Source organism: Poromitra crassiceps (assembly GCF_964638095.1).
Source record: "Poromitra crassiceps genome assembly, chromosome: 1".
Classification (NCBI taxonomy): Eukaryota; Metazoa; Chordata; class Actinopteri; order Beryciformes; family Melamphaidae; genus Poromitra; species Poromitra crassiceps.
In genome coordinates, this window is record NC_139623.1 from 94,681,087 (window position 1) to 94,691,647 (window position 10,561).

The window sequence follows — 10,561 nt, forward strand, 5'->3', positions numbered from 1 at the left end:
GCAAAGGTAAACTGTTTATTGGCACCATTCTCCAGTGGCTCCATCCAAGCCACTGAGTGCTGCATGATGAAGACATTACTTGTGTCTTTTTCCCCATCTCAGGATCCAGATAGCTACCAGCCTGGTTTGTTGTTCAGGATCCAGATAGCTACCAGCCTGGTTTGTTGTTCAGGATCCAGATAGCTACCAGCCTGGTTTGTTGTTCAGGATCCAGATAGCTACCAGCCTGGTTTGTTGTTCAGGATCCAGATAGCTACCAGCCTTGTTTGGAAATATCTTATTATCTGTTGAGATAAGGAGGCGAGAGCTGTGGGGCTCAAAGGGTATTAGGAGCAGAGCTCACCGACTGTCCATCAATCAAACAAACCACTGTCGTACTCACTGCTTTGGCATTGAGCAACAGTAGTTCTTGAATCATTTCTACCATAGATGATTCCTTCCGTGAATACTGATTTGATTTTCAATCATATTGTATTAATTGAATCACTGGTATCATACATGTATTGTGTGCGTGATATTCACTAGTAGTATCACAGAATCTGATTTTCATCTTAATTTTTTTCTTCTTCAAAAACAGAGGCAGTGGAGAAAGCCACGGCTGGGTCATCTGGACAAAGGTGTCTGATGTTGTGAGACCCGAAACACCCAATGATCCCAGGTTACATCACTGATGATGTGTTGAGGAGCATCCAAAAGATTTGATCAATCATCTTAATTTTTTTCCTCTTAAAAAACAGAAAGTAAACTTTTATTTAAGGCTTATTTTATATATAATTTTATGCTGGTATTGTTTGATTTAAGACTACCAAGCCTGTCTTTAGGCATCTTGATATATGGCTTGTTCCTCTATTTCCTGTCTACTCTACAGTTGGCTTTTGTGGCAGCAGATCTGGGGTATAACAGGCCTACCATGACAACAATGGCCTGAAAATTATTATTATTATTATTGTATGCAGCAAAATTATCTTTACCAGGCACAATAAAAAATGTCTTTATAAATTATTATGTAATGATCATTCAAATGCATAGCACATGCTTTCACTTAGGAGAAATAACTCTATGCTCTCCATGCTCTAATACATTTTTGAAGGATATTAAGCAAGTATCACAGCAATTGTAAGTCCTTATAGGGAAAGTATAGGAATGTTAAAATGTTGCTTAAAAAAATCAGATGCTATATTTTCAATTCGATATTTTTATGCAGCCATTACATAAGGAGCTGCCTTTACTTTTTATAGCATGGGGGCTTAAATCATTCAGCAGCCTGCAGTATTTAGTAACACTTTATTTTTTAATGGTGGCTAACATTAAACTTTTTACAGGGTTACGCTCGAGCTGGGCTCGTGCCCGCCCGGCTAACAACCTTGATGGCTCAGTTGTCGCAGAGTGTCAGTTCTCCCTGAGCCTTGGTTGAGCCTCTGTTTGTGTTCTGGCTAGACATCGTCTATAATGAGCACTGATTAGTTAACTTGTTTAAATGCCTCTTCTATTTCAGTCTCCGCTGCTCATCCATCCATCTAGGCCCAGCTCCGCCGCGCCACTCTGTAGCTCCCCTCCCACATGGGTGACATTCTTCAGAGGTGTCTGGGCTGAGTGAGAGGTGACTACTGGGCCAAAGGGAGCTGGGAGGCTGCATTGATGGGGTTCCATTTAAAATTCATACAGCTTATTTTTTGTAACTATGTTAAATGGAAACTTGCATTTTGCACATCTATAGGTTTTCCTGGGAAAACGCATCTGGCACATGAAGCAGTTTTAGAACAAAATAGAAGAAGATCTGGATGGTACAAAAACTCAACCCCCGTCAACAGAAAATCCAAGGAAAAACACAGATTTGACAAATTATCAGTTTAAATCAAACTATATATTGCCATTTCGTTCACTTTCTTTCTTGGTTTGTCTTCATGTGGATTGTCTCTCCCTCTCTTTCTTCCACTTTCACCCCACATGTTCTAACAGTCTACAGATGTGCAGAGGTGGCGTTGGGGCTCTAGTCACCATGCTGCTTCGCCCTCCTCCTGAAACCACCTACACCGGCTAGACCTCACCCTGTTATTCTTTCCAGTGGGGAGGTAAATAAATGTCACCGGGGCAGGAACAGGCCCGTCTTGGCCTTCCAGTCTGGGTCTGTGATGCTGAGTGCTGTTTATTTGTCGGCATTCGCCCTGTCTCTCTCTTCAACCTGGCAGAACTCAAAATGTTAGTGACCTTGAGTGGGCAGGGACTGCTCTCAGCTTCTTGGGACAGAGATGCTAACAAGTCATTTTTTTCAAGTCAAGTCTCAAGTCTTTGATCTAGAGTCCAAGTCAAGTCTTAAGTCTTAAAGGGGCAAGGCCAGGTCAAGTCTCAACTCTTTGAGTTAGAGTCCAAGTCAAGTCTCAAGTCTTTGAGCTAGAGTCCAAGTCAAGTCTCAAGTCTTAGAGAGGGAAGTCCAAGTCAAGTCTCAAGTCTTTTGCCTTGGGATGAAAATCTATTTTTTGAAAAGAGCTGCTGTTCCCCCATGTCTTGACAAATGGATCTTGCTTTGATGCTGTCACCCTCCAACTGCCTCTGAGTAGATCTTGTGCAGAATTTGAGAAATTATATAGCATCCTCAAAGTCTCTAGTGTACAGTAGTGAGTGGAAAGAGCACTAAATCCATACGCACCAACCACAGGTCAGGTTTTCATCATTACAAGTAGCAGAGAACTTTATCTCTTCACTTGCTCCCAGGTCGGAGCAGTTGTTATTCTTGTGTTCTAAAGGTGCATTCACACCGAGATATTTATTTTTCGCTCTGTCGCTCAAGTCAACCCTTTGGAATCGCTCTGTCGCTCTGTTTAAATCGCTCATCAACAGGCACACGAAATGACGGACATGTGGGGGATATAACGTTACGCAATGTCATGCTGTTTGTCCACTACGAGCCACCGTCATTGTTTACAAGCTAAGCCTATCAGCGTGCTCCTAATGCGAGCTGCATACCGGTAGTACAGACTTCACTTCATGTCAGCTGTCAGCCTGTCAATGCGGTTTGTTGCCACACAATAAACCAGCGGTTTGTTCCAAGCCAGAGTGATCCTTGACTCGCTCTCACACGGCAGCCAATCAGCATTGAACAGCGAGCGACTGATGCCAGCGTATTTTCGCTCGAGTTGGAATATTTCATCTTGAGCGACGAGCGTATTTTCTCCCTATCGCTCTGTCTCTGCCGCTCGGACGCCCAGCGATTATTCTCCCAGGCGAATATACGCTCAATCGCTCGTTTGCATTGACTTTGTATGTAAACTCGACGGCAGCGACAAACTTTAATAGGTCGGTGTGAACGCAGCTTTAGCAGGGCAAGTCTCTAAACCATGTGTGCACTTGTGCTGGAGTGGTGCTGGCCCACCAGTGTGTTCTCTGACATAGTGCTCTGCTGAGAGCGCGTAGCGGTGGTGTTGCTGAGCAGAACAAATAGGCCTTTTATCTGATGGATGCAGGGTACGCGCCTCCAGAGAGAGGCTCTAAGCAGCCCAAAGATAAAGACTCAGTAGTGATGGGCTCCCTCTGCAGGGTACGTACCTCCAGAGAGAGGCTCTAAGCAGCCCAAAGATAAAGACTCAGTAGTGATGGGCTCCCTCTGCAGGGTACGTACCTCCAGAGAGAGGCTCTAAGCAGCCCAAAGATAAAGACTCAGTAGTGATGGGCTCCCTCTGCAGGGTACGCGCCTCCAGAGAGAGGCTCTAAGCAGCCCAAAGATAAAGACTCAGTAGTGATGGGCTCCCTCTGCAGGGTACGTACCTCCAGAGAGAGGCTCTAAGCAGCCCAAAGATAAAGACTCAGTAGTGATGGGCTCCCTCTGCAGGGTACGCGCCTCCAGAGAGAGGCTCTAAGCAGCCCAAAGATAAAGACTCAGTAGTGATGGGCTCCCTCTGCAGGGTACGCGCCTCCAGAGAGAGGCTCTAAGCAGCCCAAAGATAAAGACTCAGTAGTGATGGGCTCCCTCTGCAGGGTACGCGCCTCCAGAGAGAGGCTCTAAGCAGCCCAAAGATAAAGACTCAGTAGTGATGGGCTCCCTCTGCAGGGTACGCGCCTCCAGAGAGAGGCTCTAAGCAGCCCAAAGATAAAGACTCAGTAGTGATGGGCTCCCTCTGCAGGGTACGCGCCTCCAGAGAGAGGCTCTAAGCAGCCCAAAGATAAAGACTCAGTAGTGATGGGCTCCCTCTGCAGGGTACGTACCTCCAGAGAGAGGCTCTAAGCAGCCCAAAGATAAAGACTCAGTAGTGATGGGCTCTCTCTGATGCCCTTTGTGGGAGGAAATTTAATGGAAGTGGCTACATTGGTAGCAGATGGAGCAGTTTCCTGGATCTCAGTCACGGTAGAAATCGTAGACTGCCCCGGTGCGCGCACAGACAGACACACACACACACACACACACACACACACACACACACACACACACACACACACACACACACACACACACACACACACACCCCGCCCCTTTAAATTTGTTCACCAGATTTACAGTACGATAGAGACGCAGGGATAAAACAGGGAAGTGTTTATTTGCCTGGGACCTGAGGCACCAAGGGTTCATATTTTGCTGCACTTTTTTCCTGTGTTCTCTCTCTCCCTCACCCCTCTCTCTCTCTCTCTCTCTCTCTGCTGCGTTTACCCATGTGTGTGTCTGTCATACCCTCCCTGTCTTGTCTATTTTTCTTCTTGGCAGCCTGTTTGCAGGATTCCCACGAACCCGACGGTCAACCTTCCGGAAGCTGGAAGCTGCAGGCTGACGAATTTGGTGACATGGTGAAGAGCACATTGCCACACAGCTTTTACAGGTGTGTGCGTGCGTGTGCGGGCGTGCACAGGCACGTGTGTGCACGTGTGTATATGTGTGTATGTGCATGTGTGTGTGCATGTGTGCGAAACAGATAGAGTTGTAGAGTAATTGTAGAATTGTAGTGTCTGTGTGTGTGTGTGTGTGTGTGTGTGTGTGTGTGCTCGCGCGCATGTGTGTTGCCGGGGGGAGGGGCATACATCTGTATGGGAGGGTGTGTATGGATGTGTGTCAGTGAAAAAGTTGTAATTTCTCTGTCTTTGTGTGTAAGGGTATGTGTGTGGGGGCTGGCTGTGTGTGGGTGGTTCGGGTGAGTGGTTGAGTGAGATGACAGTAATAAATCTGTTCATTTTAGGGCCTGTTGACTGCATCATCAATCACATTTATTGATAACGTGTTCGGCCGACATACCTCCAGGTAACAACTCAGCACATCCTCCATAACAACGGCTAACTGAGCAACCAGCATCTGTCAACTTGTGATGTATTTGGCCACATAATAATAACTGATACCACATTGAGATATCCATTACCCCCCTGGGGTCCTCTTTCTCTCAATCTGAATTAACTCTGAGGTTTCAAGTTAAGGGCCGACACACTCCACAGCTTACCCTGCCCAGAGCCAGGAGCTGAAAATAAAGGCAATGTTGAATTTGGCCGTTGTTGGAGGAAAAACCTTTTTTTAATTAAATCAAATGCAAATTTGGTGCGCTGAAGGCACCAACCATGGGGTTTGTGTAAGTCACGGTAGTGATAAGTGTGGTGCTGTTTCCCCTGCTGTAATGCCTTTGTTTATACTGTGGGAACAGTCATGCCAACACAATCCAGCTCTGACTATTAAGCTGATGAGGATGATTAAGCCGAATAAATTAATAGTGGTGTTTTTGATGAACGTGAAAGAACGGAACGAACCCAGACAGAAAGAGTGAGCGGGGAGGCTGATTTGGTTTGACAGTTTATGATGCCTTGTTGATGTTTTATCTGGAATGTGAAGTCCCGTGTGTTCGGTGCGGAGATGCAGTTTAGGCCCTGTTGATTTGAGCTCATTAAGCCAGACTCCTGAATGTTTTAATGTAAGACAGTGATTAGAGGCTTTTGAGAGGGTTTTGAAACTGAAGCCAAACAGTTGTGCCCCTGTTCCCTTCTGTACTTATGTGTGGAACTTGGGGTTTGTTTTTAGTAAAGGTGCATTTCACAGCTGAGTGGCAGCATTTTGTGTATTAGAGTCCAGCAAGGCCCACGAGGGATCAGCCGAACAGCATTTTGGGAAACAAACCGCGTCACTGGGTGGCAACGGCAATGGAACCCTATGGAGCCATGAGTTTGAGCGTCTGACTCTAGCCGGCTGACCGTGTTTACAATTTAAAAACTGCGACAGTTCACACAACTTTAACACGACATGCATATATTATACATCAAACTCTTGAGCTAATTCTGCTCTCACTCAGAATTTCCAAAAATAAGCGATGTGATGTATACTTTTTGAGATATTAATGTTTGTTTGGCACAACTCACGGGGTTAGGCATTTTTGGGTGGCAGTGACGTCACGCTGATTCGTCCTAAAGGCCAAAGTCTCACTCTTAAAAGTGAATTGTCTTTTGATTGCATTGCATTTTTTTATTTCATTGCTGCCTGCCATTTTTCTCTCCACAGAGTTATGCTCATCATCATCATACTCACTTTAGTCACATGCAGTCACAGGCTTCTCTTTTAGTTACTGTATATAGGATAGCAAGAACTTTGTCTAAATAATTAGCAGTTCAACCTCCCAACATCCTTAGTTTAAGTCATAAGCAGGCCTTCATCAAAGTGTTGGGAATGAAGACAGTTGCCCGGTCTGAAAAACACTTGCCATGTGCAGGGAACATCAATGGTCAAAACAAAGCAGTTCAAGTTAGTGAAGTGATGTATAGCAACCACTTAGCAGACCCATTTCTTATCACAGTTTAAAGGTGGGCCTCCATTTTATTGGCCGCTGTTTTCAGGCATTTGACCTACGGCCATCAACACTATTCTCCCACTTGTTATCTCTCTCTCTCTCTCTCTCTCTCTCTCTCTCTCTCTCTCTCTCTCTCTCTCTCTCTCTCTCTCTCTCCCCTGCTGCCTCTTTCTCCCTCACTCACTCCCCTATCTTTCTCCACTCCTTTTCTTTCCCTTCACTCTTTTTCTCACTCCCCCAGTTCTCCTTTCTTCTCCTTGTCCTTCACTGCTGGGAATGCAAACTGTGTTAGCACTCCTGGTGACCTCTGAGGGAGGTCATGAGGGCCAATGCTGAGAGATAGGAGCTCCACAGAGAGATGGAAATGAGAGGATTGGTGATCCATGAGATATCTCGTGGTGCAAAATCCTTGGTCATTTCCAAGCTGCTAATTCCCTTAAGACTTGACCATTTACGAGTCCAAACATAATCTCGATTCATTTACATGAAATTGTGTTGGCAGCTCTTGTTTTGATTAAAAAGAAATTCTGATTGTCTTTTTTTTGGTACGGTGACTTTTCTTCTATTTCAAGCATGTTCAGATAACATGATTACAACTGTGATGCGTACATTCTTGTTTTAATGAAAACAGCTGGGCCTGAATTAATAGACCAAAGTATTAGACCAAAATAGAAAAAAGTTGGCTGTGTCTTACCTGTGTCACGCGTCGGGCCAGTCCAAGCTTATATTTATATCGTTGTCTAGGGGCGGACTGGTAGTGACTCACAACATAATGAACAAGAACAAAGAAAGAGGCTCATTTGTCAATGAAAGTGCAAGGTACTCACAGGCTAGACGTCTGCTCTGGCCTGGAAGCATCTGTTTGGTCACGAACCCAGGGCCATCTCCTCTCTGGTTGTGTGAATGAGGCATCCGTGATAACCTCTTGTGCTTAGTTGGCCCCAATAGTGCGACAAAAGAATAATACAACAAGCGGTCTTCTCCGCTAAGATCTTATGTGTGGACTTTTACTTTTGCTTGTGCAGCGACCATTTTAAAGATAAGTATGGCAGCCCAAAAAGGACAAAAAGGCACCACCTATCATTACAATTACATACCACACTCCCTCAAAGACAAACCAGCCATAACCAATAAGTGAATATTATCATATCTACACAGGGGAAAAGGGTGATCGTAACACCTGTCAATGACGAGAAAGGAAAGGCACTTCAAACCTTATAGGTTGACAATGTCCTTTCCACTGATCCACACAGACTGATCACACAGACTGATCCACACAGACTGATCCACACAGACTGATTCAAACAGACTGATCCACACAGACTGATTCAAACAGACTGATCCACACAGACTGATCACACAGACTGATCCACACAGACTGATCCACACAGACTGATCACACAGACTGATCCACACAGACTGATCCACACAGACTGATTCAAACAGACTGATCCACACAGACTGATTCAAACAGACTGATCCACACAGACTGATCACACAGACTGATCCACACAGACTGATCACACAGACTGATCACACAGACTGATCCGAGGCTGAACTCCACAGATAAGTTTCACGTGCCAAGTTTGCATTTGTGTTGGAAGTCCTGTGTGTGTGTGTGTCCTCTGTGTGTGTCCTCTGTGTGTGTGTGTGTGTGTGTGTCTATATCTGTGAATGGATGGTGTGAGAGTCTGCAAATGCAGACAGGCCTGTACTGTACGTAACACAGTGGCAGGTCTGCTCCGCTCCACAGTCCCTCCTATCCCGGCTCCATACACCATAACCCAGCACCTTCCCTGTTTGCTCCCAGATAATGCTATCAGAGCTGATAACTGGCCTTGCCCCCTCCACACCTCAACCCCCCTGGCACCCCCCACATGCCGGCCCACCAGCTTTCCAGAACTGGGTGAGATTTAACGGGGGTGAAGGAGAGAGAGCCCCCATCCATCCATCTGACCCCCCTTCTGTCTGTCTGAGCTGGCCAGCCGGGAGCACAGATAGACCACAGCATTACAGCTCAGCGCCACACCCCGACTCAATCAGCCACCGTCAGTGAGCGAGATTCCCCAGGACACCCAAACCCCCCTCACCACCACCACCATAACCCCCCCCCCCTACCCCCCATCTTGTTTGGATAGCTGCTGATGTCATTCCACACATTTCTTCACAAATTAGGGGTCTGAAATTACGGGCGGCCTCGCCTCACCGCAGCGGCCCGACAGGAGCTTAATCCCCAATATCAAAGTTTGGCTGTTGGCTTGAGCATGATGGGATACGATGGCCTCCGTCCCAACCCCTCCCCCCCCCCCCCCCCCCCCCCCTCCCTCCCCTGGCTGGTATTTGAAGTGACAGAAAGTTGAGTCTGAGGTCGGGTGGCTTTTGGAGGTGTAGGGGCGGAGGGGATGGGGGTCTATAAATCATAGAATGATAGGAAAGAGATTTGGGAGGGGTCAATTGAGAGTGAGGGAGTCTCTGGTCTCAGAGCTGGCTGTTTATTTTTTTTGGAGGAGGGGGGTATAATTGATAGGAGATGATAAGATTACCAGGGGTTAGTGGTAGCTGTGATGGTGGCGGGGGTGAGGAGGCGCGAGGCGGGTGGTGAGGGGGGGCATCTGGAAGCTTGGTGTTAGTTGTGGGGGAAAGCCCTTGGTTGCCTGGTTACCAGCGGGAAACATTTGTAAATATAGCCGTCCTGCATTCTAGATCCTGCCGTTGATAGCAGCCTATTTATGTGAATGGTATTCGGTGTGGAGAGCACGGACATCAGCCGCGTTTGATGACTGGACTTGAAGACGGGAAAGACATTCCTCTGGCAAATAGTCACATTGGACTTTTCATTTAGGGTGGACTGATTAAAAATACTTCGATAAGGTCATGCAGATTTGAACTCAGCCGTAAGGTGTGAGGTGACCCCTGATAGAAAGGTTCACAGCAGCACGCACACACAGCACACACACAAACACGCACACACACTTCCCAGGAAGAGCAATGACTCCTTGGTCCCCTAGGAGGCAGTAATTGCAGTGATTTTGGATATTGACTTTGTCATTTTTACAGCTCCTCTACATGTTCTCAGGAGCACCGTGCCAAAAGAGCCCCATTGGAGGCACTGCAGTTAATGGTTTCAGACATTTGCTCTCTGTGCCCTGCTACAATGTCAGTGCCAGAACCGCCTGTGTATATTGCAAGCATGTCGATATGTGCGAGTGTGTATGTTGGAAATGGCTGCCTCAGTTATTACCGGGGTAATCCTGAAATTGGAGGCAGTATTACAGTTGGGCATGTCATTCAAGGGCGGGATCCCCCCTGGCCTGTGTATTGACTACCGTCGCTTCCAATTAGACAAAACATTTCCTCAAAGCCTTGCAGATCACAGGGACTTGGGCACTACTTTTTGAATGTCCACCGCAGACAAACAGGCCGTTAGCGCCTAAATGAGATCTCTAGGTAATTCTAAGAAAATGGCTTTGTCCTCCCTAACCTCCTCACTCCTCCTGCATTTCTCCTACTCCCTCCTCTCTCATCCTCACCTTTGACCCCTGGCTGTTGCTTTCCCATGAATCCTTGTGTAATAGGTGTGGACATTAGCCCACTCGGCCCAGTGTCGGGTGACCGTGTGTTGAGCTTTGGGCTGTTGGAGACTGCAGGCCTGTCACTGCGGCCCCTCTAGACGCTGCTGATGGAGTCATTTGTTTTTGCACATTAATTCAATTCTGTCCCCAGACCAGGGTCGGACACCTGCTTTCCATTGCGGTGGAGAGGGTGGGTGGGGGGTGGAGGGGATGGGGTTGGGGGTAGAGAGGGCTCGTCGGGCCACC